We start from the raw sequence: 16,906 nt of genomic DNA on the forward strand, positions 1-16,906 counted from the left end.
TTTGATCAATCTTGTCTACACAGAAGTATAAAACAGTTGCAATGCATGAAATAGAATGAAAACAAAATCTCATTCCTGTCCCGGTCCGCTAATTCCATTCCTACAAGAGCACCTGTGCAGATTTTGTGTGTATACTTCCAGGTATTTTCTATGCATGGACAAGTATACATTTGTATATAATCTCTCCCCCATGAACGGTGATATACTAATAGGTACAGCTATGTCTTAATTTTTCCCATATAATAATAAAATTGGGACATCATTCTAGCCTTTCCATCTCAAAAAGTAGAAACCTGCCTCGTTTAAAAATTATTTTTATAGCTGGGTGCGGTGGCTCACTCCTGTAATCCCAGCACTTTGGGAAGCCGAGGCGGGTAGATCACGAGGTCAGGAGATCGAGACCATCCTGGCCAACATGGTGAAATCCCGTCTCTACTAAAAGTACAAAAGTTAGCTGGGCGTGGTGGTGCACGCCTGTAGTCCCAGCTACTCGGGAGGCTGAGGCAGGAGAATGGCGTGAATCCGGGAGGTGGAAGTTGCAGTGAGCCAAGATCACACCACTGTATTCCAGCCTCGCAACAGAGCAAGACTCCATCTCAAAACAGACAAACAACAACAACAACAGAAAACTATTTCTATTATATATGCACCTATGTACAATTTTTGGAAAGTGCTTGTGTATGGCATATACACTATAATTTTAGCAGAAGCATTTGATACCATCAAAAGAGTAAACACAACCCATATATAGCCTCTGAAGCATAATAGAATGAATACCTGAGACTCTACCACTCAACATCAGAAATAAAACATGAGTGATAGTGTTGAAATACTATTGATATTCCTCCCTATTCTCTCTCCACTTCCCCATCAGGAATCCCTCATTTTTCTCATTCCCTCACTCTTCTTACTAGTTTTAGCATATATGTATTTGTCTCCAAGTAATGCATTGTTTTGTTTTGCCTGTTTTTACTAGCTTAAAAATTGTATCATATTGAAGAGATCTGTGATTTGCTTTTTTTTTTTTTAAGACGGAATCTTGCTCTGTCACCCATGCTGAAGTACAGTGGCGCGATCTCAGCTCACTGCAGCCTCTGCCTCCTGGGTTCAGGTGATTCTTCTGTCTCAGCCCCCCGAGTAGCCACCACACCCAGCTAATTTTTTTTTGTATTTTTAGTAGAGAAGGGGTTTCACTATGTTTGCCAGGCTGGTCTTGAACTCTTGACCTCAAGTGATCTGCCTCGGCCTCCCAAAATGCTGGGGTTACAGGCGTGAGCCGCCATAGTCAGTCTGTGATTTGCTTTTAAATTGAACATTATGTTTCTGATATCCATGTCAATGTGCTTAGCCCTATTTGATTTCCACTGTTGAACTTATGTCACTATATAAAACATTTACCTACCAATTTTGGGTTATTTTTCATTTTCTGCTGTGGCAAATAATGCCATAAAGACTGGACATGTCTCTTGTATTTTTTAAAAAAATGGTTGTATTGTGTGACTGGCCATAATTATTTATTCTTTTGTTAATACATATATGTGTGTGTGTCTATATTTGTTCTTCTCGAGTTGTCTTCTCTGTGCAGATAAAGACCACATTTATGCTAATTACGAATACATCTATCTATCTAATTATTGACTATTGCCTTTCTGCGTGACAGATAAGAATTTTCATTACTTTTTTTTGGAGACAACATCTCACCCTGTTACCTGGAGACAGACAGGCTGGAGTGCAGTGGTGCAACCATGGCTCATTGCAGGCTTGAATTCCTGGGCTCAAGTGATCCTCCCACTTTAGCCTCCTGAGTAGCTGAGACTACAGGCACATGCCTCCATGCCTGGCTAATTTTTTGGAAATTTTTGTAGAGATAGACTCTCACTATGTTGCTCAGTCTGGTCTTGAATTCCTGGCCTCAAGTGATCCTCCTGCCTTGGCCTTCCAAAATGTTGGGATTACAGGCATAAGCCACTGTGCTCCACGAAACATTTTCATTACTTTTACCACCAGCAATCTGGTACACTAATTATAAAATGCTTATATTATTTCCTAGCTCCTTTAGTCACATCTGCAAATTCAAACGTTAGCCTTCAATTCCCATTTCTCCATTCTGTAGTATCGCAAAGTTGTCTCTCTTATCCTTTTCTCTGCTAGTTCTCTTCCCCTGCTACCTCCCAAACTTTATTCAGGTTTCTATTATCAAAGTTTATAATATTTACATGCTGTTATGTAAGTAACACTGCTTCCTCTGCCAGAATTGATTCTAAAAGTTGAAAACTAACCCACAACACTTATCATTCATAGGTATGCAATTACTGTTCTCTGCAGAACGAAGTAATGTGTTGTGATTACATTTTGTGGCTATATGTAAAATATGATGATCCTTGGGACACTTACAGGACAATCTTTCTCTAGGTTCAAGTTCAAATGTGGTCTGCTTTTTCTCTATTCCATAATTGCCTTTATCATCTTCTCACATTTCCCCAGTTTTCAATCCTGAGAGATAGCCTATCCATTTCCCCTACTCAGCCCCTCCCTAACCTCACTCTGTATCTTAATTGGTTATGATCCAAACCTGTTGCTGTCATCCTGAGATGGTTATCATACAGAGCTAGGTAATTCCAGAGTTTACCCTCTTTTTCCCTTCCTTCCTTTCTCTCTCTCCTTCCTTCCTTCCTTCCTTCTTTCCCTCCCTCCCTTCCTTCCTTCTTTCCCTCCCTCCCTCTCCCTCCCTCTTTCTTTTCTTTTCTTTTTCTTTCTTTCTTCCTTCCTTTCTTTCTTACTTTCTTTCTTTCTTTTCTTTCTTTCTTTCTTCTTTCTTCTTTCCTCCTTTTCTGCATTGGATTGATTGTCTGAAGATTCCACATCTTTCTCTATCTTGGTTTATCCTCTTGTTTTATAAGTCATTTTGTAAGAATAGGTTCATTGGAGGTAAACTTTCTGACCTCTTTAAAATCCTGAAAAATATGTTACCCTTACATTTCATTGATGTGTGAATCAGTCGGAACACAAAGAAAATGGATGTTATTCAATTTGTTTATAAAGTCACTTACTCAACAAATGTTGAATAAGTATTATGTACCATGCACTAGAAACAAAAAGATGAATAAAACACAGTTTTGCCCTGGAGTTGTTCCTAGTGTAGTGACAAAGACAAATATACACACTTAATTATAATACAGTGAGGTAACTGCTCTTTCAGAAACATGTAATATTAAAATATGTACTCTAGATAATTAGATAATAAATGCATTGGCCAATCATAAAGAAAAAGGTGTGACTGTGACTTGGTTTTTGAGAAATATTAATAGCTATGTTCTAAATATTTGACATATCTCATTTCATTCTCACAACAATCCCTATGGGGTAGGCTTTTTCTCTTTTTTCTTTTTCTTTTTTTTTTTTGAGACAGAGTTTCGCTCTTGTTGCCCAGGCTGGAGTGCAATGGTGTGATCTTGGCTCACCACAACCTCTGCCTCCCAGGTTCAAGCGATTCTCGTGCCTCAGCCTCCCGAGTAGCTGGGATTACAGACATGCACCACCATGCCCAGTTAATTTTGTATTTTTAGTAGAGATGGGGTTTTTCCATGTTGGTCAGGCTAGTCTCAAAGTCCCGGTCTCAGGTGATCCACCTGCCTCGGCCTCCCAAAGTTCTGGGATTGCAGGTGTGAGCCATGTGCCCAGCCCTTTCTGCTTTTGTTTAAAGATGAGAGGATAGGGTCTCAGAGGGATTGAGTATATTGCCTATTATTATAGAACAGGTACATGGAAAACAAATGGCTATCATACAGAGCTAGGTAATTTCAGAGTTTACCCTCTTTTTCCCTCCCTTTCTTCCTTCCTTCCTCCCTTTCTTTCTTCCTTCGTTTCTCTCTCTCTTTCTTTCTTTCTCTTTCTTTCTTTTGCTTCCTTCCTTCCTTCCTTCCTTTCTTCCTTCCTTCTTTCCTTCTCTTTCTTTCTTTCTTTCCTTTTTTTTTTTTTGACAGGATCTGGCTCTGTGGCCAGACTGAAGTGCGGTGGTGCGATCACAGCTCACTGTAAACTCAAACTCCTGAGCTCAAGCGATCCTCCCACTTTAGCCTCCTGAGTAGCTGGGACCCCAGGTGTGTGCCACCATGCCTGGCTAATTTTTTAAAATTGTTTGTAGAGACGAGGTCTTCCTATGTTGTTCAGGCTGGTCTTAAACTCCTGGCCTCAAGTGACATCCCACCTTAACCTTTCAAAATATTGTGGTTTTGGGGGTAACCACTGTGCTGGGCAAGAGTTTACTGTCTTATTCACTCCGTTATTTTATATCCCAGTAAGTGTTCAGTAGAAGAAGACAGAATGGTGGCTGTTGTCCTAGAGATGGTTTCCTGGAGACAGTGAGGTAGGAACACAGTCTTGAAGGTTTTTCAACATTTGAATAAACATAGAAGATGCAGGGCAGAGGATTCCTAGTTAAATTCCCTGGCAGGGGGTTTAACTAGGGTGAACCGAATTGCAGTGGGTGAAATTCAGGTGTGTAACTATCTGTATTCTTTTTTAAAAAACACTTTTACAAGAACTTTCTAAGCTCAAGAAAATGTCTTAATGAGGATTCTTCCTTCTCTCCTTCCCCAGGGTTGTGTAGTGATCCTAAAAGTTCAGCTGCCCAGACCATCAGAGAGGTCCCTCTTCTCCCCTCCCCCTGGGTGGTGGCTGGGATGTTTGTCCTCTCCATCCACATGGCTTCTGGAGTTTGGCAGCTCAGCTGGTTTTGTTTTTCCTTGAGAACCTTACTGAGCTTTTCCTGGGTTCATCACCAGCCATCCCTCTGTGGTCTGACCGCATTCTATCCCAGAGAACTAAGTGAGTCCTCACTGCTCAAGTGATCAACCTGTAGTTGCTACAGTCTGGGGAAAATCTCTCCCCTTCTCTGTTGGCCTTCAAAATCTCTCTCTCTTTCTGTCTCGCTCATATACACACACATCTCCTCTCTCTGAACTCCAAACATGATCTTTTCAATGAACTCAGGCTTCTGAAAACATGCAGATCTGTTGACTTGAAGCAATGTCTGTTTTCAGCGCTACAAGAGTCACGAAGGCGAGAAAATGGGAAGGGAGAACACTGAGAAACAGAACTGAGGGCAGGCTAAGTGGGTGCAGCCACTCAGGGAGGAATTTGACCATATCTGGTGATGCTGAAGACACACGTGTTCCAGGAGGGCAGCTGGCGATTTTACTGGGGCACAGCAGCATTCGCTGGTTTTTGTATTGTCTACAGCTGCTTTCAGGCCACAGTGGAGAGTTGAGAAGTTGTGACAAAGACCATTTGGTGTCAAAAGACTGAAACATTTCCTATCTGTGTTGCTGACCTCTGCTTCAGATGAACAACTCGACTTCTAGATATGCACGGTTGACTCTCACAGATGTGTTTTAGGGGACACGTTCCCTACAGTGCTGCTTGTAGTAGAAAAACCTGGAAACAAAAGAAGTATCTTTCAATGGGTAAATACATTATAGTGTTCTTCGGCTGTGGAATACAACAAAGAAAGAAAAACGAGTGAACTAGGACTGAATCCATCAACATAACTACAAATACCCTGAACAAAATGTTGGCCAGGCACGTTGGCTCACGCCTGTAATCCCAGCACTTTGGGAGGCCAAGGTGGGCAGATCACTTGAGTCAGGATTTTGAGACCAGCCTGGCCAAGACGGTGAAACCCCTTCTCTACTAAAAATACAAAAAATAGCTGGGCGTGGTGGTGTGCACCTGTAATCCCAGCTCCTTGGGAGGCTGAGACAGGAGAATCGCTTAAATCCAGGAGACGGAGGTTGCAGTGAGCCGAGATCATGCCACTGGGCTCCAGCTTGGGCCGTAGAGCGAGACTCCATCTCAAATAAAACAAAACAAAACAAAATTAAAAAACCAAATACTCTGAACAAAATGTTGAGAGAGAAATGTGTACCATATGATAAATTTATTTAAATTTTAATGAAATCAAAAGGCATTATACATATTGTTTACCAATATATGTATTTATATATGTACTCTCTATGTATGCAATATATATTTTATATATGTTATAAAGAGAGGGAGGAATAGAGACAGGAGAGAGAGAGAGTAAGAGAGAAAAAGAGATATATTAAACATCTGTGTAGACTTTAAAAAACACAAAATATTATCCATACTGTTCATATATACATATATGGGTATGTGTATATGTGTGTGTGTGTGTGTGTGTGAGAGAGAGAGAGAGAGATCTCCAGAAAAGGTGAGGAATAGTATTGGTGAGAAGAACAAAAGGTGATCTACCTATAATGTTTTATCTCTATTATTTAAAAAAAAACGAAGCTGAAATGGCAAAACTTTAACATTTGTTAATTCCGGATAGCGGGTACACAGATATGTAAGTTTATCATTTTCCCCGCCCCTGTACTTTAAAAGCTTCTTAAAAAACTCACTAAGGGCTTAGCAACTTGTTAGAAACTCAGGCCGTGAGAAGGAAGAAGACAGGAGAAAATGATCCTGGGACATACTTGTAATTTTCTTCCCTGGTTCAGCTCCGTGGCTGAACACAGTGGGGGAGGTCACCCCTCCGCGTCTTTCCGTCTAGATACGCAAGGGTGTTTGACATCCTATTCCCATTTCTCTTGAAGAAGCCCTGCTGTTTTACTGCAGTTTCTCTGCAGCAAGGACAGCAATGCAGCTTTACAAGGAAGACCTTTTGTCTGCTTGACTTTCTGTGCTTGGATGTCAGAGACCCACTCTGCCCTTGGTTTGCACTTGATCAGTTGCCTCCATGTTTAAGAATCGTCAGTGGAAATCCTCCAATCCTCTGTGATAAACCTGCTCTCTAAGGAACCCAGTGGGGGCAAAACTGTGTTTATTTATATCTCTGAGATCATCAGAAGTGTCTACAAGGTACTTTAAAACTGGTAGAGTGAAAACAGTTACTTGAGCTTGATGAGTTTTGTAAGAGCTGTTCCTGAGGGCTAGTTAGGTTCTCTAAATTTCCAGAGCTGTTTAACCGTGTTAACAAGCGTGAAAGAAAACTAGATTCTAGCTTAGGCCTGCTTTATACATTAAAAATACGAAACATGATTTTTTTCTTTTTTTTTTTTTTGAGACGGAGTCTCGCTGTGTCGCCCAGGCTGGAGTGCAGTGGCACGATCCCGGCTCACTGCAAGCTCCGCCTCCCAGGTTCAGGCCATTCTCCTGCCTCAGCCTCCTGAGTAGCTGGGACTACAGGCGTCCGCTTCCCCGCCCGGCTAATTTTTTGTATTTTTAGTAGAGGCGGGGTTTCACCGTGTTAGCCAGGATGGTCTCGGTCTCCTGACCTTGTGACCCGCCCGCCTCGGCCTCCCAAAGTGCTGGGATTACAGGCATGAGTCACCGCGCCCGGCCTAATTTTTTTTTTTTTAATTGAGATTTGGGCTCACCTACCTTTTGAAAAGTTTAAAAAGCAAGTATAGTGAAAGTTCTAGTTTCATCAACTTGGACAGAATCACTGCTTAAGTAGAATTGAAAGAAGCTTTGGGAGAAAGAAAGTGTGTCATCTCACAAACCCCTAGGGAGGGGGCCCTAGACACAGTTAGATGTGAAACCTTGTCCCTAGGTCTTCAAATTTCAAAAGCTTTAGGGAAGAAAGACCTGTTATTCCAAACCTGAATCATTATGAGGGACAAGAACCAGGAAAGAAAAGAATGCCCTCAGAAATGAAATTCTGATAATATAATTACAAATGATTTTTGATGAAGAAAAGAGGGAGATATCTTTAAAAATCAAAACGGCTGTACTGTCTGATTAATTCATAGTTTAAGAGAACATGTACAAGAGATATAAGCGGAGGCATAGTACAAGGGACAAATGGAGAATAGTGGCTGGTATGAATGTGCAAAGGCAGAGAAGCACCGAGGCTTGGAAAAGCCTCAGAAGGCAGGAGCTTCCTCACAGATGTCAGAGAATTACGAAGAATGGATGAAGCCTCTCTTTGAAGTGAATGTGAAATAGATAACACAGAAAAAACAGAACGACTATGGTATTTTAAAACTTATTTTTAATCTGTTTTCTGTATTTACCAATCTCCAAATTTGAAAGAAACTGAACAAAATTCTTAAAGTGGGAATTGAATCTCTGCGAGATAGTAATCATATACGCAATACGAACATTTTAATTTCTTTCCTTTTCATGTTTTTGTCATCAGAATCATTCTTAGAAAATGAATTGACAAGTTTTCTCTCTTTTCTATGCTCTGAAACCATTGAACTGACAAAAAAGGTAACTTTTAAACACTTGACAGAATTCATTTTTTTTTTATTGAGATGGAGTCTCGCTCTGTAGCCCCAGGCTGGAGTGCAGTGGCAGGATCTCGGGTCACCGCAACCTCTGCCTCCCAGGTTCAAGCGATTCTCCTGCCTCAGCCTCCCGAGTAGCTGCGATTACAGGCGCCCGCCACCAAACCCAGCTAATTTTTGTATTTTTAGTAGAGATGGAGTTTCACCGAGTTGGTCAGGCTGGTCTTGAACTCCTGACTGCAAGCAATCCACCTGCCTTGGCCTCCCAAAGTGCTGGTATTACAAGCATGAACCACTGTGCCCGGCCCATCAGAATTCATTTTTTTAAAAATTTTATTTATTTATTTATTTATTTTTGCTCAGAAGACTTAGACCAAAGTAACCTTGGTTATGAGCTTCCAACAGAATTCGTTTTTAAAGCTGCTTAAAATTAGGACTCTTTGTATGGACAGGTCTTGAAGAGATTTCTTTACTATTTTTTCTATCATTATTAGGCTTTTAAATTTTACATGTATTTAGTGTCCATTTTTATAATTTATGTTTTCCTGGAATTTTTTTATTTATTAAAATAAAAAGCATTTTTCTTTATTAAAATAAAATATGTAGCGTTTGTTTAGGGTTTTAAAAATTGTCTCTATCCATGGTTATAAATGGCTATAATATTCCTGTTTTCAGACTCTGACTTGTGTACTTCTGTTTTTCTCTTTTTGATTCATTCAACATTACTTCTGTTTTTCTTCAGTTTATTGACACTTGCCTTTATCCTTATTCATTTCTCTTTTTACTGGATATGTGTATATTTTTAGGCCTCTCACATGAAAAGATTTTAGTTCTTGTATTTCCATTTTTCCTTTTGATAATGAAAGGCATTTAAGAATAATTTCTCTAACCTTAAACGCTATTGTTATTTCCTAAAGAGTCTGTAATTATAGGTTTAAAATTTTTTAATTTCAAAATATTTTTGAGTTTATAGAAAATAGCAGGCTGGGCATAGTGGCTCACACCTGTAATCTCAGCACTTTGGGAGGCCAAGGCTGGTGGCTCACCTGTGGTTGGGAGTTCGAGACCAGCCTGACCAACATGGAGAAATCCCGTCTCTACTAAAAATACAAAATTAGCCAGGCATGGTGGTGCCTGCCTGTAATCCCAGCTACTTGGGAGGCTGAGGTAGGAGAATTGCTGGAACCCGGGAGGCGGAGGTTGCGGTGAGCTGAGATTACGCCATTGTACTCCAGCCTGGGCAACAAGAGCGAAATTGTGTCTCAAAAAAAAAAAATACACAAACTAGATTTTTTTTTTTTTTTAAAGAAAGTAAGAAAATTGCAAAAATAGAGAATCCCCCAACTTTTTTTTTTTTTTTAGGCAGAGTCTTGCTGTGTTGCCCAGGCTGGAGTGCAGTGGTGTGATCTCTGCTCACTGCAATCTCTGACTCCTGGGTTCAAGCGATTCTCCTGCCTCAGCCTCCCAAGTAGCTGGGATTACAGGCACCCGCCACCACTGGCTAATTTTTGTATTTTTAGTAGAGACAGGGTTTCACCATTTTGGCCAGGTTGTTCTCCAACTCCTGACCTCAAGTGATCCACCCACCTCGGCCTCCAAAAATGCTGGGATTACAAGTGTGAGCCACCATGCCAGGCCAGTCCCCCAAATTTTTAAATATAATAGTTGGAGATGTGTTGGAGATATGTGAAACAGGCCTGATTTATACATTGAAGATATGAAACATGAATCTTTTCAGAAAAATTTCTATAATCATGATACAGTTATTAAAGCCAGGAAATTAACATTGGTACACTAACACTAAGTAAACTACAAAGTTTAATCAATTTTTTCAGTAATGTTTTCCAATCCAGGGCGCCATATTGCATTTAGGTGTCAAGACTCCTTGACCAAACTATATTGTTTCTCAGTCTTTTTTTTTTTTTAATTTTGAGACTTTGATGCGTTTGAAAAGTACCCATAAGTTAGTTTGCAAATTGTTGTTCCATTTGGGTTTGTCTGATGTTTTCTCATGATTAGATTGAGGTAATGAATTTTTGGCAGGAATACTGCAGAGGTGATGTGCTTTTTCAGAGTACATTACATCAGAAGGCACAAGGTATTAATGTGTCTTATTACTGGTGATGTTTATTTTGACCACTTGGTTGAGGTCTACTTGGGTTTCTTCAAAATAAACTTACCATCTTCCCTTTTGTCATATATATCATGGAATATACCTGTAGAGTATTCAAATATCCTAATTCCCCTCAAACTTTTACCATTCATTTTATTATGCATTAAAGGATTTTGTCTATAATTACTATTGGTTACTTTCCATCTTCAAATATCCTATCTCCCCCCAAACTTTTGCCAATTAATTTTATTATGCATTAGTGGATTTCATCTATAGTTATTACTGTTGGTTATTTTCCATCTTCCTCATTTCTTTTGCATTTATTAGTTGGAATTCTCCTGTAAAAGAATAGCCGTCACTTCTCTGCCATTGACTTATTTATTCAATTATTTATTTATACCTGTATGGTCTCATGGATATTGATTTTAATAGATTGATTATAATCTAATACTACTGTTGTTTTCTTTGTTGTTCAATTGCTTCTAGTTTGGGCTACTAGGTGCTTTCTCAGATTGGTTCCTATGTCCTTTTTACAAGCCCCCATCCTTGCTTCAGCACTTTCTTACTTTCTAGCACCACAAGATGTTACAGGTTCATCATGTATTTTTCTTGTCTCAACCCAGGAATTAGCTACTTCTCCAAGAAGCCCTGTCACCTTTTATTAAAGAATAGTATTTAGAAACTAAGGTCTAGGCACAGGATGTGCTCATTGTTACTAAGATTTCATTGCTTCTAGGCTCACTCCATGGAAGGAGCTTAAGAATACTACATGAATATGTATTAACCCGTGTAGACACAGAAACCTGTACCTATCAGTCTACTTACATAGCTATTAAAAAACACCCTATGAGTTCATTTTGATACCTTCAATTCAAATGCCACACCACAGGGCTGGGCACAGTGGCTCACCCCTGTAATCCCTTTGGGAGGCCAAGGTGGGCAGATCACCTGAGGTCAGTAGTTCAAGACCAGTCTGGCCAACATGGTGAAACCCTGTCTCTACTGAAAAAACAAAAATTAGCTGGGCGTGGTGGAGTGTGCCTGTAGTCCCAGCTACTCAGGAGCCTGAGGCAGGAGAATTGTTTGAACCTGGGAGGCAGAGGTTACAGTGAACTGAGATCGTGCCTAATTATTGTCATATATTTCTTTTTTCTTCACCCCTGAAGAGTTAGTGATGGTGACAACTGCAGCTGTGGGTTTGATGGCTATAGCAATGGTAGTGCGGGCAGTCATTGTTTTTTTGGTTTTTTGTTTATGAAATGATTGAGGGAACTTAAAGTATTGTTCCTGAAGAGGTGAGAACTTGGGGTAGTGACAGTTGCCTTCGACTCTATGATGTGCTTTTTATGTAGAGAAACTGCTGGACTTTTTCTGTATTGCTCTAAACTTTTGAACAATAGGCAGTGGGCATTGAAAGGCAGGTTGATGCATGGTGTGGTGGTTCATGCCTGTAATCCCAGCACTTTGGGAGTCTGAGGTGGGCAGATCACAAGATCAGGAGTTCGAGACCAGCCTGGCCAATATGGTGAAACCCCGTTTCTACTAAAATTACAAGTAATTAGCCAGGCGTGGTGGTGGGTGCCTGAGATCCCAGCTACCCAGGAGGCTGAAGCAGGAGAATCACTTGAACCCAGGAGGCGGAGATTACAGTGAGCTAAGATCTCTCCACTGCACTCCAGCCTGGGCTACAGGGCGAGAGGCCGTCTCAAAAAAAAAAAAGAAAAAAGAAACACAGGTTGATAACAGCTTAATATGTGGAAGAATTTCTAACGATTGTAAGTGGCCAGCGGTGGAATGAGCTTTCAGTGAGGAAATGGGTTCAGTGTTAGATGTAGGTAGATAAAGAGGGTCACTTGCTAATGGTGACATAGAAAGTAACCTATATGGGGCAGGAAACTGGGAGCGAGAGTGATCTCTGTGATCCTGTTGGACACGAAGATTCTCATAGTCCTATATATAGTCCTATATAAGTTGTTACAAAGTGAAAAACATTATTGGGAGTTCAGTCTTCTGAGCCACAGGCCACCTCTCACCTCTTTTAGAGTGACGTCATGCTTAAGAGCAGGGGCTACATAATCAGCTTGCCATGGGCCACATTCTGGCTCTGCCTCCCGCTAGCTCTGTTGAACACGAACAGATCACTTACCGCTTTGTTGTGTGAGTTAAAGGAGATAATGCATGTAGGGTGGAGTGTCTGCCTGGTGCATAGGGAGGGCACTATTCATCACAGCAATTGTTATAACAAGTTCCCTCCCTCAACTGCCTTAATCTCTTTGCCTTCATTTTAGCATGTTCTATTGTTTTCATTTTGTATTACCTGACAGTCCTCGCTACATTGGGGAAGACGTGATATCTTGGTTCTTTTGTCCAGAGACTCGCTGCGTATCTTGGAGCTCCTTTTGGGGAGACCCATCCCTTAGACACATTCTGACTTACTGTAGTCTTACTTTTTCAGCTCTGCTACATGCAATATTATGTTCTCCAAAATTGGGCAGGTAGGAAATCCTTCATTCTTTCCTTCACCTTTGTGGGCAATGAAGGAGCCAAAATTCTCTCACCATCGTGAATATCTACCAAGAGCTTTCATAATGTTGCTTGACATTGTTGTCTGCTCTGGGAACCAGATAAACAAGTTTATTGCACTTCAGCCTAAATAACCTAAGTCATGTGTTCATTATCTTGTCTTGGGCCTAGCTTTGGTATTAGTGTTGGCTTAATATCTGAAGAAGATATTTTGTTTAAATTCTCACTTTGATAAAATTTTGGACCCAAGGGGATTTTTTTTTTTCAAAGCAAAATTTTACAAGCTCTCATGCCTTGCTCCTTAGAGCTCCATCCAGTCTGCATCCACGCCTCTTCATTTACCACCAATAGAAGCCTGGTCTCAGGGTGGGCCACACAGTCTGTTTCCACTTTCTGCACTTTGGCTGACACCTAAAGGGGAAAGTTCCCTAAAACCATGACTTGGTGAGATATCTTAGCTGCCACTTCCGAGGGAGTGTTTCATAATATTGTCCAATCACCTGGTGTCTGGTATAGGAGGGCCAACACAAGTGTCTTCAGGCTTTGTTTTTCAGAACCAATAATTCCATGAAATGCGAAAGGAAAGGTTGATTTCTGCAAGTCCCTGCTTTCAAGTTTCACTGCAAACCATTTGCACAGGAAGTCAAAACATCTGTATTGGAAGGGTTTGGTCATTTTCTGAAAAATTTTATCTTTTCATTAATCAAACATAACATATTTTCTTCCGCTTGGCAGGACTAAAGCAATCTGGAAAACTGGAATTGTAGGATCTTAGAGCTGGACGGAACCTTATGAATCATCCAGTCTCATCTTTCCTCAGTGCAGGAATTTCCTTAGAAACATTACAAATGGCTCTAAATTGTTTCCTGGGTTGAGGTCTCGGTGCTTCCTAAGACAGAACATCTAATTGTAGGCTGATTTTTATTGTTAGATACCTCTTTCTTTTTTGCCATGGGTAAAATGTCACTAATAACTTTCTAGTAATTCATAAGGATGGGCAAAGATTTCATGACAAAGAGACCGAAAGCAATCGCAACAAAAGCAAAAATTGACAAATGAGATCTAATTAAACTTAAGAGCTTCTGCATAGCAAAGAAAACTACCAACAGAGTAAACAGCCTACAGAATGGGAGAAAAGTTTTGCAAACTATGCATCTGACAAAGGTCTAATACCCAGCATCTGTAAGAAACTTAAATAAATTTACAAGAGAAAAACAAACGACCCCATTAAAAAGTGGGCAAAAGACATGAACAGACACTTCTCAAAAGAAGACATATATGAGGCCAACAAGCATATGAAAAAAAGCTCAATATCACTGATCATTAGAGAAATGCAAATCAAAACTGCAATGAGATACCATCTCACACCAGTCAGAATGGCTATTATTAAAAAGTCAAAAAATAGTAGATGATGGCAAGGTTATGGAGAAAAAGAAATACTTTTACACTGTTGATGGGAGTGCGTATTAGTTTAACTAGTTCAATTAGGTTTCTGGAAAGCAGTATGGCAAATCTTCAAAGAGCTAAAAGCAGAACTACCATTTAACTCAGCAATCCCATTACTGGGTACATACCCAGAGGAATAAAAATCATTCTGCCATAAAGACACATGCACACAAATATTCATTGCAGCACTGTTCACTATAGCAAATACATGGAATCAACCTAAATGCCCATCAATGGCAGATTGGATAAAGAAAATGTGGTACCTATATTGCATGTAATATTATGCAGCCATAAAAAAGAACAAGATCATGTCTTTGGAGGGAATATGGATGGAGCTGGAGGCCATTACCTTAGCAAACTAACACAGAAACAAAAAACCAAATCTGCATGTTCTCACTTATAAGTGGAGCTAAATGATAAGAACACATGGACACAAAGAGGGGAGCAACAGACACTGGGGTCTACTTGAGGTGGGAGGGAGAGGGGAGGAAGAGGAGCAGAAAAGATAACTGTTGGTACTGGGTTTAATACCTAGGGGATGAAACAATGTGTAGAACAATCCCCAGGACCCATGTTTACCTATGTAATATGTACCTTCACATGTACCTCCAAACCTAAACTAAAGGTTAGAAATAAATAAATAGGGCCAGGCGCAGCATCTCATGCCTGTAATCCCAGCACTTTGGGGGGCTGAGGTGGGTAGATCATGAGGTCAGGAGTTCAATACTAGCCTGGCCAAGATGGTGAAACCCCGTCTTTACTAAAAATACAAAAATTAGCTGGGCATGGTGGTGGGTGCCTGTAATCCCAGCTACTTGGAAGCCTGAGGCAGAGAATTGCTTGAACCTGGGAGGCGGAGGTTGCAGTGAGCCAAGATCGTGCCACTACACTCCAGCCTGGGCGATAGAGCGAGACTCTGTCTCAAAAAAAAAAAACATTAAATAATTAGAAAAATGAGTGGGAACACACACATACAACACAACACACACACACACAACACAACACACACACACACACACACACACACACCCCTTTCTAGTCATTTGTGTTAGGCCAAAATTTGGCCCCAGTGATCTCTGCCTCTTGGTGTTATTCCTGTGAATGCATTATATTACAAAGGGACTTTGCAGATGTAATTAAGGTTGCTAATCAGTTTTTTTCTGAATTATTGTGCAGGCCTCATCTAATCACATGAGGCCTTGAAAGCAGAGCTCTTTCTCCAGCTGGTAGCATAAGGGAAGGTCAGAGATTCATGGCGAGAAAAGGATGGGATGTGCTGTTATTGGCTTAAAGATGAAACGTGTCATGTGCCAAGGAGACTGGGACCTCAGTCCTACAAGAACCAGAAACAAAATTCTGCCAACAATTCAAAGGGGTTTGTACCCTTTGATTTCAGCCTTGCAGGACTCTGAGCAGAAGATGCAGCTGAATCACACCATGCCTGGACTCCTGACCCACGGACCTGTGAAATAATAAATGGGTGTTCTCGTTACTTAAGACAGGACCCCCAAAGTCATCAGTGACTCTTGACTGTCCTTCGCATCCACATGCTAGTTATGACCTGTGCATTCTGCTTCAGGGTAGCTCATACAGTGCCCCTCCTGTCCCTCCCAAATGCCACTTACAGTACTTCAGCCCCTTCCTGAGACTATGGCCATGTCCTTGCCACCTGGGGTACTCCTCCACCACACTACACATGAACAGTATAACACATGGGTGGCCAACCATCCAGTTTGCACAGGTCTGAGGGGCTTCGCAGAATGTGGAACTTTCCGTTTTAAAACTGGGAAAGTCCTGGGCAAATCAGGATGAGTGAGTGGATCACTCTGCTGTTGGTTGTCTGCACATGACTGAGATGCCTCTGTCAAAAAGGCTGGTCATGCTAGATATTTGTTTCTGGATCCTTCTTTGCAGCTTGGGCTTTGGCATATAATTTAATGTTGGTCAATGGTATCAAAGGGAAATCTTCTGGGATGTGAATTAACAGAGATGCGCCAAAAGAAATGACCATTCTTGTTGGTTTCAAGTGTTTTTGTATAAAGTTATGATGCCTGGAGCTGATCATGAGCAGTTAAGCATAAGGACCAAGTCAATATGCTGATGAGAAGAAAGAGGGAAGGAGCCGGGCTCCTTGAACGCATGGCTGGCCTACTGCACCAAGCCTTCAGCCATTTCCTTCTGGACATTGTGTTATGGAAGAGAATATCATTGCAGCCACCTTTAGTCAAGGATTTTGTTTCTTGAAGTTGAAAACATCCTAATGGGTAAGATACCATGGCTATTACTCATTCTGCCTCCTGAACACCTGTTTATATATCTATGAGCACTGCAGAATACAGCCTTTCATAGTACTTTGGTCATATTTGCATTGCCATTTTGAGTCCTTATTTGAAATTCTAGTGTACAGAAGTAGTTTTCTCTCAAATACAAGTGCAGTAGGTGCAGCAGATAGCAGAGCAACATAGAGACTTTGATAATGAAGATTAGGAGAGACAAGGGAAGTTGAAGGGAAGCAAGCCAGAACTTCAGAACTGTTCTCTTCCCTCTTTAAAGACAAAAGGTGCTGAGG

The 16,906-nt window shown here is 40.8% G+C and overlaps 1 long non-coding RNA gene across 1 annotated transcript in view; it reads left to right on the top strand.

Moving 5' to 3' along the window:
* Positions 1 to 4,393: 4,393 nt before the first annotated feature.
* The window catches only part of LOC129051446 (uncharacterized), a 63,670-nt gene continuing 51,157 nt past the window's right edge, over positions 4,394 to 16,906 (top strand). The window contains exon 1 of the long non-coding RNA XR_008515730.1: positions 4,394 to 4,497. This is a non-coding gene — a long non-coding RNA (uncharacterized LOC129051446). The remainder of the gene's footprint in view (positions 4,498 to 16,906) is intronic.

This window comes from Pongo abelii, chromosome 19 (assembly GCF_028885655.2).
Source record: "Pongo abelii isolate AG06213 chromosome 19, NHGRI_mPonAbe1-v2.0_pri, whole genome shotgun sequence".
Taxonomy (NCBI): domain Eukaryota; kingdom Metazoa; phylum Chordata; class Mammalia; order Primates; family Hominidae; genus Pongo; species Pongo abelii.